A 10,318-nucleotide genomic window follows, 5' to 3' on the forward strand; every position below is an offset into this window, starting at 1 on the left:
AGCCAAACATCACGACCCTAGCCTCCTCATTATTGCCCCTTGTTCCTGCTGGCTCTAATTTCGATGAGATAAACCTGAAATAAGCATCTTCCTTCTCAGCTGATCTTACAACATCTTCTGTTCTCATCGGCCGTCCTGACTCTTGTTCTCTTTTCAGGCGCAAGAATCTCCTGACAATAGCATGTTTTCCTTCCGAATCGGAGCCACATCTCAAGAGGAAGGATAGGAAGCAGTATCGGCCGAATCGGCCGCATTGTCTGACAAAGTCAAGGCCGAACTAGTTTCTGAATCAAGACATCGGTCAACTAGTTAAAGATGCTAAGCCGATTCATGCCATCCTAGAAGATCTAGAAGGCAATCTCCCAGAAGCGATCGAAGAGGCATTAACTCCTGTAACCTTCATCGAGAGCCACCGCGTGCAAGTTTTTAAGGCTCAGAAGCAACTTGCCAATCGTCTTCAGCAAGAGGAGATCATGGGTCAAATAGATAAATCAAAAGCCCTTGTCGATTCAGTCTGTGGTGAAATCAAGTCTCTAACTGATACCCAAGCTGCAATCCGGAGGAACAAGGCCAAATTGGAAGCCAAGCGCAATCGCCTTCTGCAGGAGCTCAGCAGAGTAAACCAGGATATAGACACTGCAGATTACGACCTCTCTCAGATCCCATCGGCCATCACCAGACTCAAAGGTGAAAGACAGAAGCACACTCGCCAAGCATACCAACTTCACAAGAGTCTACGGCCGATTCCTGGCTCGTCAACAGACAATAATCAAGTAATTGAAAATGTTGATCAGATTTGCCTACATGTGATAAAAGTAATCCGAGAGGCTCTAGGATTACTGTAAGAACTTTCTTTAACATTCTATGTACTGCAATCTTCAGAAATCACAAAACAGTCTGATCTAACATCAGAAACATGTCTTCTTTCCGATTTATTTCTCTAAGGGCGACTCATATCATGTCGGCCATGTTACAACCGATGCATTCAACTTACAATCGGCCTTTACATATTTTTTGCACTAAAGTCAATACTCCTTAGTATTGGCTATAACTAAAAATCCGGCCGATGCTATAATCGGCCGCATCCTTCATTGATCAAGACTCATATGAAGAATCCCCAGCTTTCACTGACGCGATCTCATAATCGGCCATTCGAAAGAAATCCTTCTCCCATGCTGTCGGTGTTTTACCATCGGGTTCTCTGAGGGGTATCCCGAGGAGAGTGGTTATGAGTAGGGACTCACCGAGATCAGAACGCGATGGTGCAAAGAACACAAGGATTTAGACAGGTTCCGGCCGTCGGAGCGTAATACCTTACGTCCTGTGTGGTTGTTTGTATTCCCTTAGATGTTGTTCAATGTGTCTCCTCCCTTTTGAGGGGGTCCCTGTTCGCCCTTATATGATCCGGGGGAACAGGGTTACATGGAAAGTCCTAGTCGAGTTCTGTTAGGATCCCAGTCCGAGGAGTTTGGCTGGTTCCCAAGTATGTCGACTAGTTCTACTCCTATTCGGGTAGATACAAGAGAGGTAGGGCATATCCATGTGCTACTCCCTACTCCAGAATATTCTGAGCCCATGGGCAGTCCCGCTGTTCCGGGTCTGACAAGTCCCCGAGCTCTTCGTAGTCGAGTCCTGCAGGCGCCGAGTGCTTCTGAAGACGTTCACCGGGTGCTTCAAGAGTTTCAAGATTTCTATCTGAGCAATGAGCACTTCGAGTGCTTCTAGAGCAGGTTGTCCATCCTTGTAGTCCGGCAAGTGCTTCGAGTAGTCTTCCAAGTGCTTCTTCGGCTGCGTCGAGGCTATGACGTGCTCAAGCCCCGAGTCCTTCTTCGGATATGGTGCTATTGGTGCCTACCAACGTCACCAATGATGACGCCCGCAGATGCCAATTTGGGGTGGCAGTATTTCATGAACTACGAATAAATCCGCAAGCGCACAGAATACCGCTGTAGCATTTTACCCAGGAGTATACCAGAGTGTCATTTATATTTCCGTAGGGAAGGCGGTGAGTGAGAAGATATATAGATTAGTTGGTGAACTCTATCTAGATTGGATATTCTCATGCATAAACAGGGGTAAGATAATAACATGGTAGGAGGTAGTGTGACACACACACAAACTACCCTCTTGGATAAATAAAAGATAAAAGAAAGATAAAAGATGCTTTAGGCCGGGAGCAAGGTAGAAGTCAAAGCTCGAGTCAGCTGTGCTAGGCTAGCTATATCTACACTTTCTCATTGGTTAGCTCATCAGAGATTAAACTACACAACAGGGAGATCGATATCGAAGCAACGGGAGGAGCCCGTATACCCTGGCGACTTTATGTACCTCCTACCACCCATACCAAACGTGGAGGATTACTCGGGCTCGGACAGGGCTGTCACCACCTGCCGGCTACCTCTACAAACTGTGGGTATAGTTGACATCCAGCAACACTTAGCTAATCTAGACACCATGTCTACACTAGTAAGGGATACTCTTGTGTCCCGCGCGGAGCCCCCACCCTCTGGATGGACAGACATCACACTAGAGAAATCATACGAATACTAGAGCAGTTGATAGAGTTCTAAGAACAAAAGACTAACCATCTCTAGCACAGGGCGATCATGCAATGCAAGCATTGAATAATAACGCAGCCATGACAAGAAGCATATACCTGATAACTCAGAATATACTTCAAGCAGATATCGGTAACCATAGTCTAATTCTATTACAAACAACCGAATATTACAAGAGAGACCGAGAGATGAACCCATACCAGAACTCTTGAGCAACTCCGGCGACTTGATGACTCCTAGACTTCTCCTAAACTCCATTAAGCCTAAAGACTATGCAAGGAATGCAAGAGAGGAGAGATGTGAGGTGTGTGGTGTGTGTGTGTGTGTCTTCTAATGTCTACCCCCCGTTGTATTTATAGTAGGGAGCCACGGGGTAGAGCCATCACAACCGGCGTAGGGGACCAATGGGGAGACGCCACGTGCCTTGGTTGAGGCGGTGGGGCCCACGGGCCAGGTCGGCCGACCAGGTAGGTCGGTCGGCCTGCCCGGGCCACCAACCGCCCCCAACATCTTCTGGCAGGCTGTCTTGGGCTTCCTTGTCTGATCCACATTGGGGATGGCCTGTCTTGACTTGTTTGAATTGGGTTCTTGCATCACTTTTGGTCCATCTGCACCTGAATCGGTGCTCTGATAATTTCTGTGATTTTATGTCAGGCCAAAGTGTGCTTGTAACCTGCATATTAGCTTGAAAACACAACTTGCATATTCTAAAAGGTAAAGTGTGGTTTAGGTACTTTATTGACTAAGGATGCGTGTAAGAAATGCAAACTCTCATGATTTTCTGATCAAGTTGACGCCTGGAAATGATCGTTAGTGAGCGTCAACAAGATCCACCATGCTGTCCTTTGCTCGTCCTGAGCAAAGTAGGACAAATTAGGTTGTTGATTAGAAAATCACTTTGACTCGTACCTTACCTGTCATGTCATAGTCTGAAGCAAATAGATTCATCTATAAGTCTAAATAAGTCAGTTAGCATACCTTTGCTCAATTACCTTACTCCTTCATGGGGCTTTTTAGCTATCTCCTTGTCTTGGGCTGTTGAGAGTTAGAACGGTGCATAGAGTAGTACTTACTTGTTCATAGATTCGCAATCCATCTGGAGGTACTTTTTGAAAGATTTTTGAAAACATGGCAAAGCGCCCAGGATAACTCTCTCGAGGCACTCATCTTGTATTTCCTTACCAGGGCAGTATCTGCCTTTGATCCTTCCTACTACTACAAGCCTTTGTGGAGCTCAAGGTAGGATAAGATAGGGCACACTTGTATTCTATATATTGTAAAGCCAAAGAGAGGATCCATGGAGAAACAAGTCATGCAATCTCAATCAAAAGGTGCAAGTGTATGAGTGGGTAGATGGATATGGCTTACTCCTTGAGGTAATGGCTTTTCTCTCTTGAATCATCCCTGTCTCTTTTTTTTGAGACATGGTTACCCCTTTTCTCTCTCTTTTTTTTGGGCCATGCTTCTTTGGCATGCCATCTTTTTTCTTTTTGGGGCAACCATAATCTGACTTTATTTTATTTTAGGGATGTTCTACGAGAGAGATCACCAAGACATGGAGCATTTATTAATGTGGAGTGAATAGATGGTGGTGCCAATTCCCAGTGTAGGAATATAGCAAATGGATGGGACGTGTACGTGCTTATGATCGAGAAACCATGAAGAGTATCTCACTAGGGTCACACAATTTGACAAAACTCAATAGAACATCAAGCAGCATATGTGTAAAGGTTTTTCATGGAATATGACATATGGCTCTGGTAGGACATTGCATATCACTGGGGAACTTGCCTTTATTTATTTTTTTTTTGAAAAATAACTCCAGACTTCAAGCATCACTAGAACAAGCTTGCACAACCTTATTTACCATATCTGAACTCTCAACAACTTAGACTTGGATCACGCATATGCAACCCACGGAACTTTCAGGTTCATTGGCAAGATATTTGTATAACCAACAAATTTAAACTCAAGCGAACTCTTATTTTCAAACTAGGCACAACAGACATGATAGAGCAAAACAAAACTCATCCTTTCAACTTATCATAAGGAGTTAAAACATTCTTACCGCACATCATGAAAAAGGGAAATAAAGCAGTAAATTTTTATTTTGTTTTTGAAAGTTTTTATCAAATTTTATTGAAAGTAAATAAAGGGATACAGTTGACTTAGGGGAGGGAACCTCCCCCAATCTAGCTCTTGGTTTAGGCTCCGAAAAGCAGGACCTTTCTCCATACCTGATCAGGTTGAGATTGTTCCGTCCGTACCTGGAGAAGTAGTAGCAGTTGATGATGTCTTGTTCTTCTTGCGCCACACCTTCTTGGTCTTCTTTGGTGGCGTAGGCGGCGCAGGAATAGGATCCTCAGATGCTGGATAGACGATTTCCAGATCTTCCCATACTATATTGGCGATGAAGTCAGGAATCTTCTGGTCATCTTCCACTGGCTCGGTTGGTGGAGTATGAATCTCCCAATCCTCCCAAGCTTGCTTGGAAGGGGGGGTGATAGTCTTGATCATCCCAACCGGGCTCTGCCCATAGCCCTTGTTTCTCACTATCCTCATGAATTAGGAATACCTCCCTTTTGTTCTGGAACTTTAATTTCATGGTCTTTCCCATAATACGGAGGCTAATTCTTCCTGTCCCCACATCAATTCTGGCGTTTGTATCCTTGAGGAATGGTCACCCAAGTTTGAGCAGAATTCCAAGATCTCCTTCCATACCAAGGACTACAAAGTCCACTATTATGTAGGTATCCTTGACCTTTACCATTAACCTTTCCACAACTCCTTCTGGATATCTTATCGTGGAGTCCGCCAGCTGAACACACACAGTGATAGGGGAAATTGATGGATAGCCTAGTTTTTCGAAAGTTGCCTTGGGCATGATGTTGACGCTGGCTCCAAGGTCACAAAGGGCGTGATCAAATTCATAATCAAAGATTGAGCAGCTGATCACTCAGGTTCCGGGATCTTCTCTTATTGTGGCTGCTAACTCGCCCCACGCACCTCTTCTTGGGTGTGTGAGCTTCTCTGCATAGCTAAGGGGTGTCTTGCTAAGTACCTCTTTCCACATAGCATTGATGACATTCACGCTTTCTAGAGTTGACTCGGGTTGCCCCGGAATCTTCCCTAGTTCAGCAGCAGGTGTAGCAGCAGCTAATTGAGCCAATTGAGTCTCTAGCACCTTATTGAAACTCAGCTGGTTCTTCATAGCGGTGGAGAATCTGTCCATCTTGGCATGGATGGTCTCCATAGATTTGTCTGTAGCGGCCAACTTCTTCTGAAGGGACTCATTGATCTTTGCTTGGCCGTAGATAAGATCTCTCAAGGTAGGCTGGTTAGAATTGAAAGAATTTGAATTCCCATTACCTCCTTGGTAGTATGGGCGTAGTTGGTTCCACCCCTGATCTCCTTGTGAATGAAACCCATTGTTGCCATTGAGGAATAGAGCTTCCTTTTGGGTTTCTGGACAATTGTCGCCCGAATGTCCAACATTCCCGCAGACCTCGTACGTCATGCGAGTTTCCAAGGCTTGAAGTGTTTGCAACTGAGCCTTATCTTGGGAATAATCCTCAAATTTCTTGAGGAGGAGATCAATCTTCATAGCGAGCATGTCGGCCTCCTTGATGGAGTGCATACCTCGCTGGCGCGGTTGGAGGCGATCATCGCTCCAACCTTGGTTGGAAACCATCTTCTCGATCAATGATGTAGCTCTTTCAAGGGTTAGTGAGAAGAAAGCTCCACCCACAGCGGCATCCACATGATCACAGGATGACTGTGTGAACCCATTGTAGAAGTTCTGTAGAATGAGCCAATTATCCATTCTATGGTGCGGACATGCCAGAATGTACTCCTGAAACCTCTCCCAAGCTTCCGGAATTGACTCATTTGATGCCTGCTGGAAGTTCGAAATCCGACCACGAAGAGCATTGGTTTTGCCTGTCGGGAAGAACTTTGAGAGGAACGCCTTGGCACATTTATCCCAAGTATCCACAGTAGCCTTGTTAGCATAAAACCATTGATTCGCTCTTCCCAAGAGAGAGAACGGAAACAGACGGAGCCGGATTGCATCTTGCGATACACCCTTGATAACAAAAGTACTGCAGAGCTCCAGGAACTGCTAGAGATGAGTGCTGGCATCCTCATTGGCCTTGTCACAGAAAGGGCTGGCCTGCACCATCGTAATGAGACCCGTCTTGATCTCAAAATTTTCCCCTCCGGTGTTAACCTCGGGCCCGGTGGGGACCTGGTTAGCAGACGGAGCAGAGTAATCACGGAGTGTCTTCTGGGCCATAGCTCTAGGAGCTGACGATGATGCGATGACTGGATCAACTGCCGAGAGTTAGATCTGAGGAGGTATGATACGAGGTCGAACTCTTCTCAAAAGTGACTCTAGATCGGAATGAAAGTTTTGCGGCAAGTCGAAACCGGTCATACACTACCCTGTTTTTCATATCAACAAAGACAAGAAAACAAAGCCAAGTTAGCCTATTTAGCAAGCGAATACCAACTTCGATTTTATTCACAACTTTATCTATATATTTCACTCTGTGCCTTCCCCGGCAACGGCGCCAAAAATGCTTGTTGGCGCCTACCAACGTCACCAGCGATGACGCCCGCAGACGCCAATTTGGGGTGGCAGTATTTCATGAACAACAAATAAATCCGCAAGCGCACGGAATTCCACTGTAGCATGGGGACCAATTGTCTTCTCCTAGTTCCCATGGCTCCCAAGAGATCTGCTGGAAGGGAAGAGGCGAGCGACGCTGCTGGAGACAAGGCAGACATCTATGGGTGGAAGTCGAGTAATTGTACCGACTCTCATCTGTTGAATCTAGTAGAGAGTCATCTTCTTTAGCCTCAGAGCGTGGTCCATTGGCGTAGATCCGAGGGGGGGTCCTTTCCTCATGAGGAGGAAAATGAGTCTGTTGTTTTCCTCCTTATGTTCTTCGGGGCCTCGGTTTTCTTGTCTGATTTCTTCCGGGGCCTCCTTCACCATTGAGGGATTCAAGTGCATCATTTGACCCCTAATTCCATCCTTCACATCTCTATCTTTGTCCATCTTTGTGAAGCTTTCTTGGGGATTGAGCCCCACTTCGATTTGTTTCAATATTTCTTCCATCTGAAGCCCCATCCCAACGAATCTAAGGTAGATGTAGTCGGGGGAGCCGGGTTGCAGTTTCATCAGGGGAAGAATACCAAGTACATCCCCTACGAGTTGAGTGATATGGTCATCTTTCTTCTTCCCTTCCTCTTCGTACTCCTGGTCTCCCTGTGAAGAGGCCAAGTTGGAATTCCAGGGGAGGCAGGGCAGACCAGGTCAACTTTCTCCTTGGAGAGATTGAAGGGTTGAAAGCGGAACACCAGATTACTGGTGCTTCTGTGGTGGCGCACTGGACCATTCGTAGGGTTCAGCCTCTGCAGCGGTGGGTTCATCTTGCCTTCGAGTATACGAGCGAAGAGGATCCCACTCGATATACTCTGGAGAAGATTTCCGAGGATGATTTGGAGTGTCGGGTGGTTGCGCTCCTAAAGAATGTGGACTGGAGGCCCAGTCTTTCTGGGGTGTTCAGAGCCGGCAGGTGTCCTCGGGAGGTATTGCTTCGAGTAGTAGACTGTAGTTTGAGTCGAGTACTTTTGTCGAGTAGTCGAGTTGATCTAGTGTCTTTCGTGCATATTAATCCCGAAAATTATCCGAGTAGGCCTCCGCTGCCTGAAGATGTGCCCCTGCGTATACTGACTCAAGTATGAGTCTGATTTCATTTTCTTTTGCTCTTTTTCTTGTTCGATTCATTGTGTCTTCGACTGATGATGGTTGTTTTTGGTATGCAGGTCCATTGGCCAGTCGGACGGCGTCAGATGTCGAGGACAGGGCAGCGGATGAGCCGACCGTCGAGTCTACAAGGACTCAAAGGCGGAGGGCCGCTTCTGCTGGTAGCATTGCAAAAGCGGCTTTTTAGGCCTCCTTCTCCTTCTAAGAGGCAGGCGGTGAACTCTGTTGTGAGCCCCGCCGTCACGACTCCCTCTGCGCCGGCTGAGTCCGGTGGGAGTAGCTCTGTGAAGGGGCAGAGCGCTTCGGGGCTTAGCGGGGTCCCGAAGTTTACTAAACCAAAGAAATTCGTGCTTAAACATTCTTCTCAGTAAATGTAACTGCTGATTGGCTGCTTATCTTTGCTTTCTTTGTTTTTTTGTTGAAGTATCGAGTACTTCCTTTGTTTTGTAGCAACCCAGACGCCCTTGGGATTGATGAATCGGTGAAAGCATCTAGGACCTCTAGGTATGTTTCGGTGATTAATGACAACCATTATTGTGACTAATGAGTTTGTGTAGCTTAATGAAATCTTATCGCTCATTGGATCATATGTTAAAGAGGCCCCTAAATTTCATCATTCAAAAAGGCGATCTTGGTATTCAACTCATGTATATAACAAGACTAAGGATCTTTCTAGTCCTAAGTGTCGCAAGGTTGAGAAGGACACTTAGGTTAGTATAGATTTTATAGTTTTGTAGAGATCGCAGTATTAAGAGGGGTTAAGGCCAAGTAACTTGAGCATGGACATGGTGTAAGGATCGATGGACCAAGAGGGGGGTGAATTGGGCCATTTTCAAATTTCTAAAACAAGGTAAAGCAACCTTAACCTATGCAATACTAATAAGGCTCAATTCACCAACCGGCTAGCCAAGCAAACTACACAAGCTTACAAAGACACAACTAGATATGAAACTAAGCAAGGTAGAGCTAAGCTATGATCTCTAAGGTCAAGCACATGAATAATTGCATGAAAGTAAGTGCTTGAAAGTAAAGAGAGGTCAAGAGACAACCGGATTTTTTCCCGTGGTGTCGATGTGTTGGCACACACCCCTAATCCACGTTGTGACACTCACTAAGAGTCTTGTCACCTCCCAAGTCACCGAGACGAGGGCGCTCACTAAGAGTCTCCGCTCACCATCCCGGCGTGGTGGAGCTCAAGCCACGTACAATCTTCTTCTCCGGGCTCCCACAATCCTTGGCAAGCTCCGCGAGAAACACCTCGATCACCAAGATCGCCTAGGTGATGCCAATCACCAAGAGTAACAAGCTAGGGCCTTCACTTGAGCAAGAACCGATCACCAAGAACGGATGCACACAAGCTTCTCTCTACTCAAGTCCTTAGCCTTGCTTCTTGAATGATTGAATGATCAATTTAGTGGAAGATGAAGCTCAAGGTGGCTCTTGACTATATTATGAGTGTATGGATGTTGCCTGGTGTCAAGAGTGTGCAAAATGACCCATTGGAGGGGTATATATAGGCAGCTCACACGAATAGAGCCGTTGGAGAAAAGCTGCCAGAAAACTGCGTAGCGCCGGTTAATCCGACGATCCTCCAATAGCCAGCGTCAGTTTAACCGATGAATGTAAACTGCCCCTTCTGAAAACTAGCCGTTACAACTTGGGCAGATTAACCGACGTATCATCGGTTTAACCGGTGAGTGTAGTTGTCCACTGATCAACTGAAAAACTAAGTCTCTGGACAACTGCACCGACGTTATCTCAAAACCATCGTCGGTTTAACCGGTGAGAACAACTTCAGAAATCCCTGAAAAAACCATCTCACTGGTCAATTGCACTGACGTCTCAATTCAAACATCGTCGGTTTAACCGGTGTATAGAACCTTGAAACACCCTGGAAAAAACCAACTCTGGACTGATGCACCGATGTTAAATTCAAACATGTCGGTTTAACCGGTGTGTTGACTTGTCCAGACTCTGCTGACTTCAT

General features: G+C 46.0%; 1 non-coding gene across 1 annotated transcript; it reads left to right on the forward strand.

Moving 5' to 3' along the window:
* Positions 1-6,379: 6,379 nt before the first annotated feature.
* Positions 6,380-6,486, forward strand: LOC120643185. Its single transcript, XR_005662875.1, has one exon. It is a non-coding gene; the product is annotated as a small nucleolar RNA R71 (small nucleolar RNA).
* The last annotated feature ends 3,832 nt before the right edge of the window (positions 6,487-10,318 follow it).

This window comes from Panicum virgatum, chromosome 7K (genome assembly GCF_016808335.1).
Source record: "Panicum virgatum strain AP13 chromosome 7K, P.virgatum_v5, whole genome shotgun sequence".
Taxonomy (NCBI): domain Eukaryota; kingdom Viridiplantae; phylum Streptophyta; class Magnoliopsida; order Poales; family Poaceae; genus Panicum; species Panicum virgatum.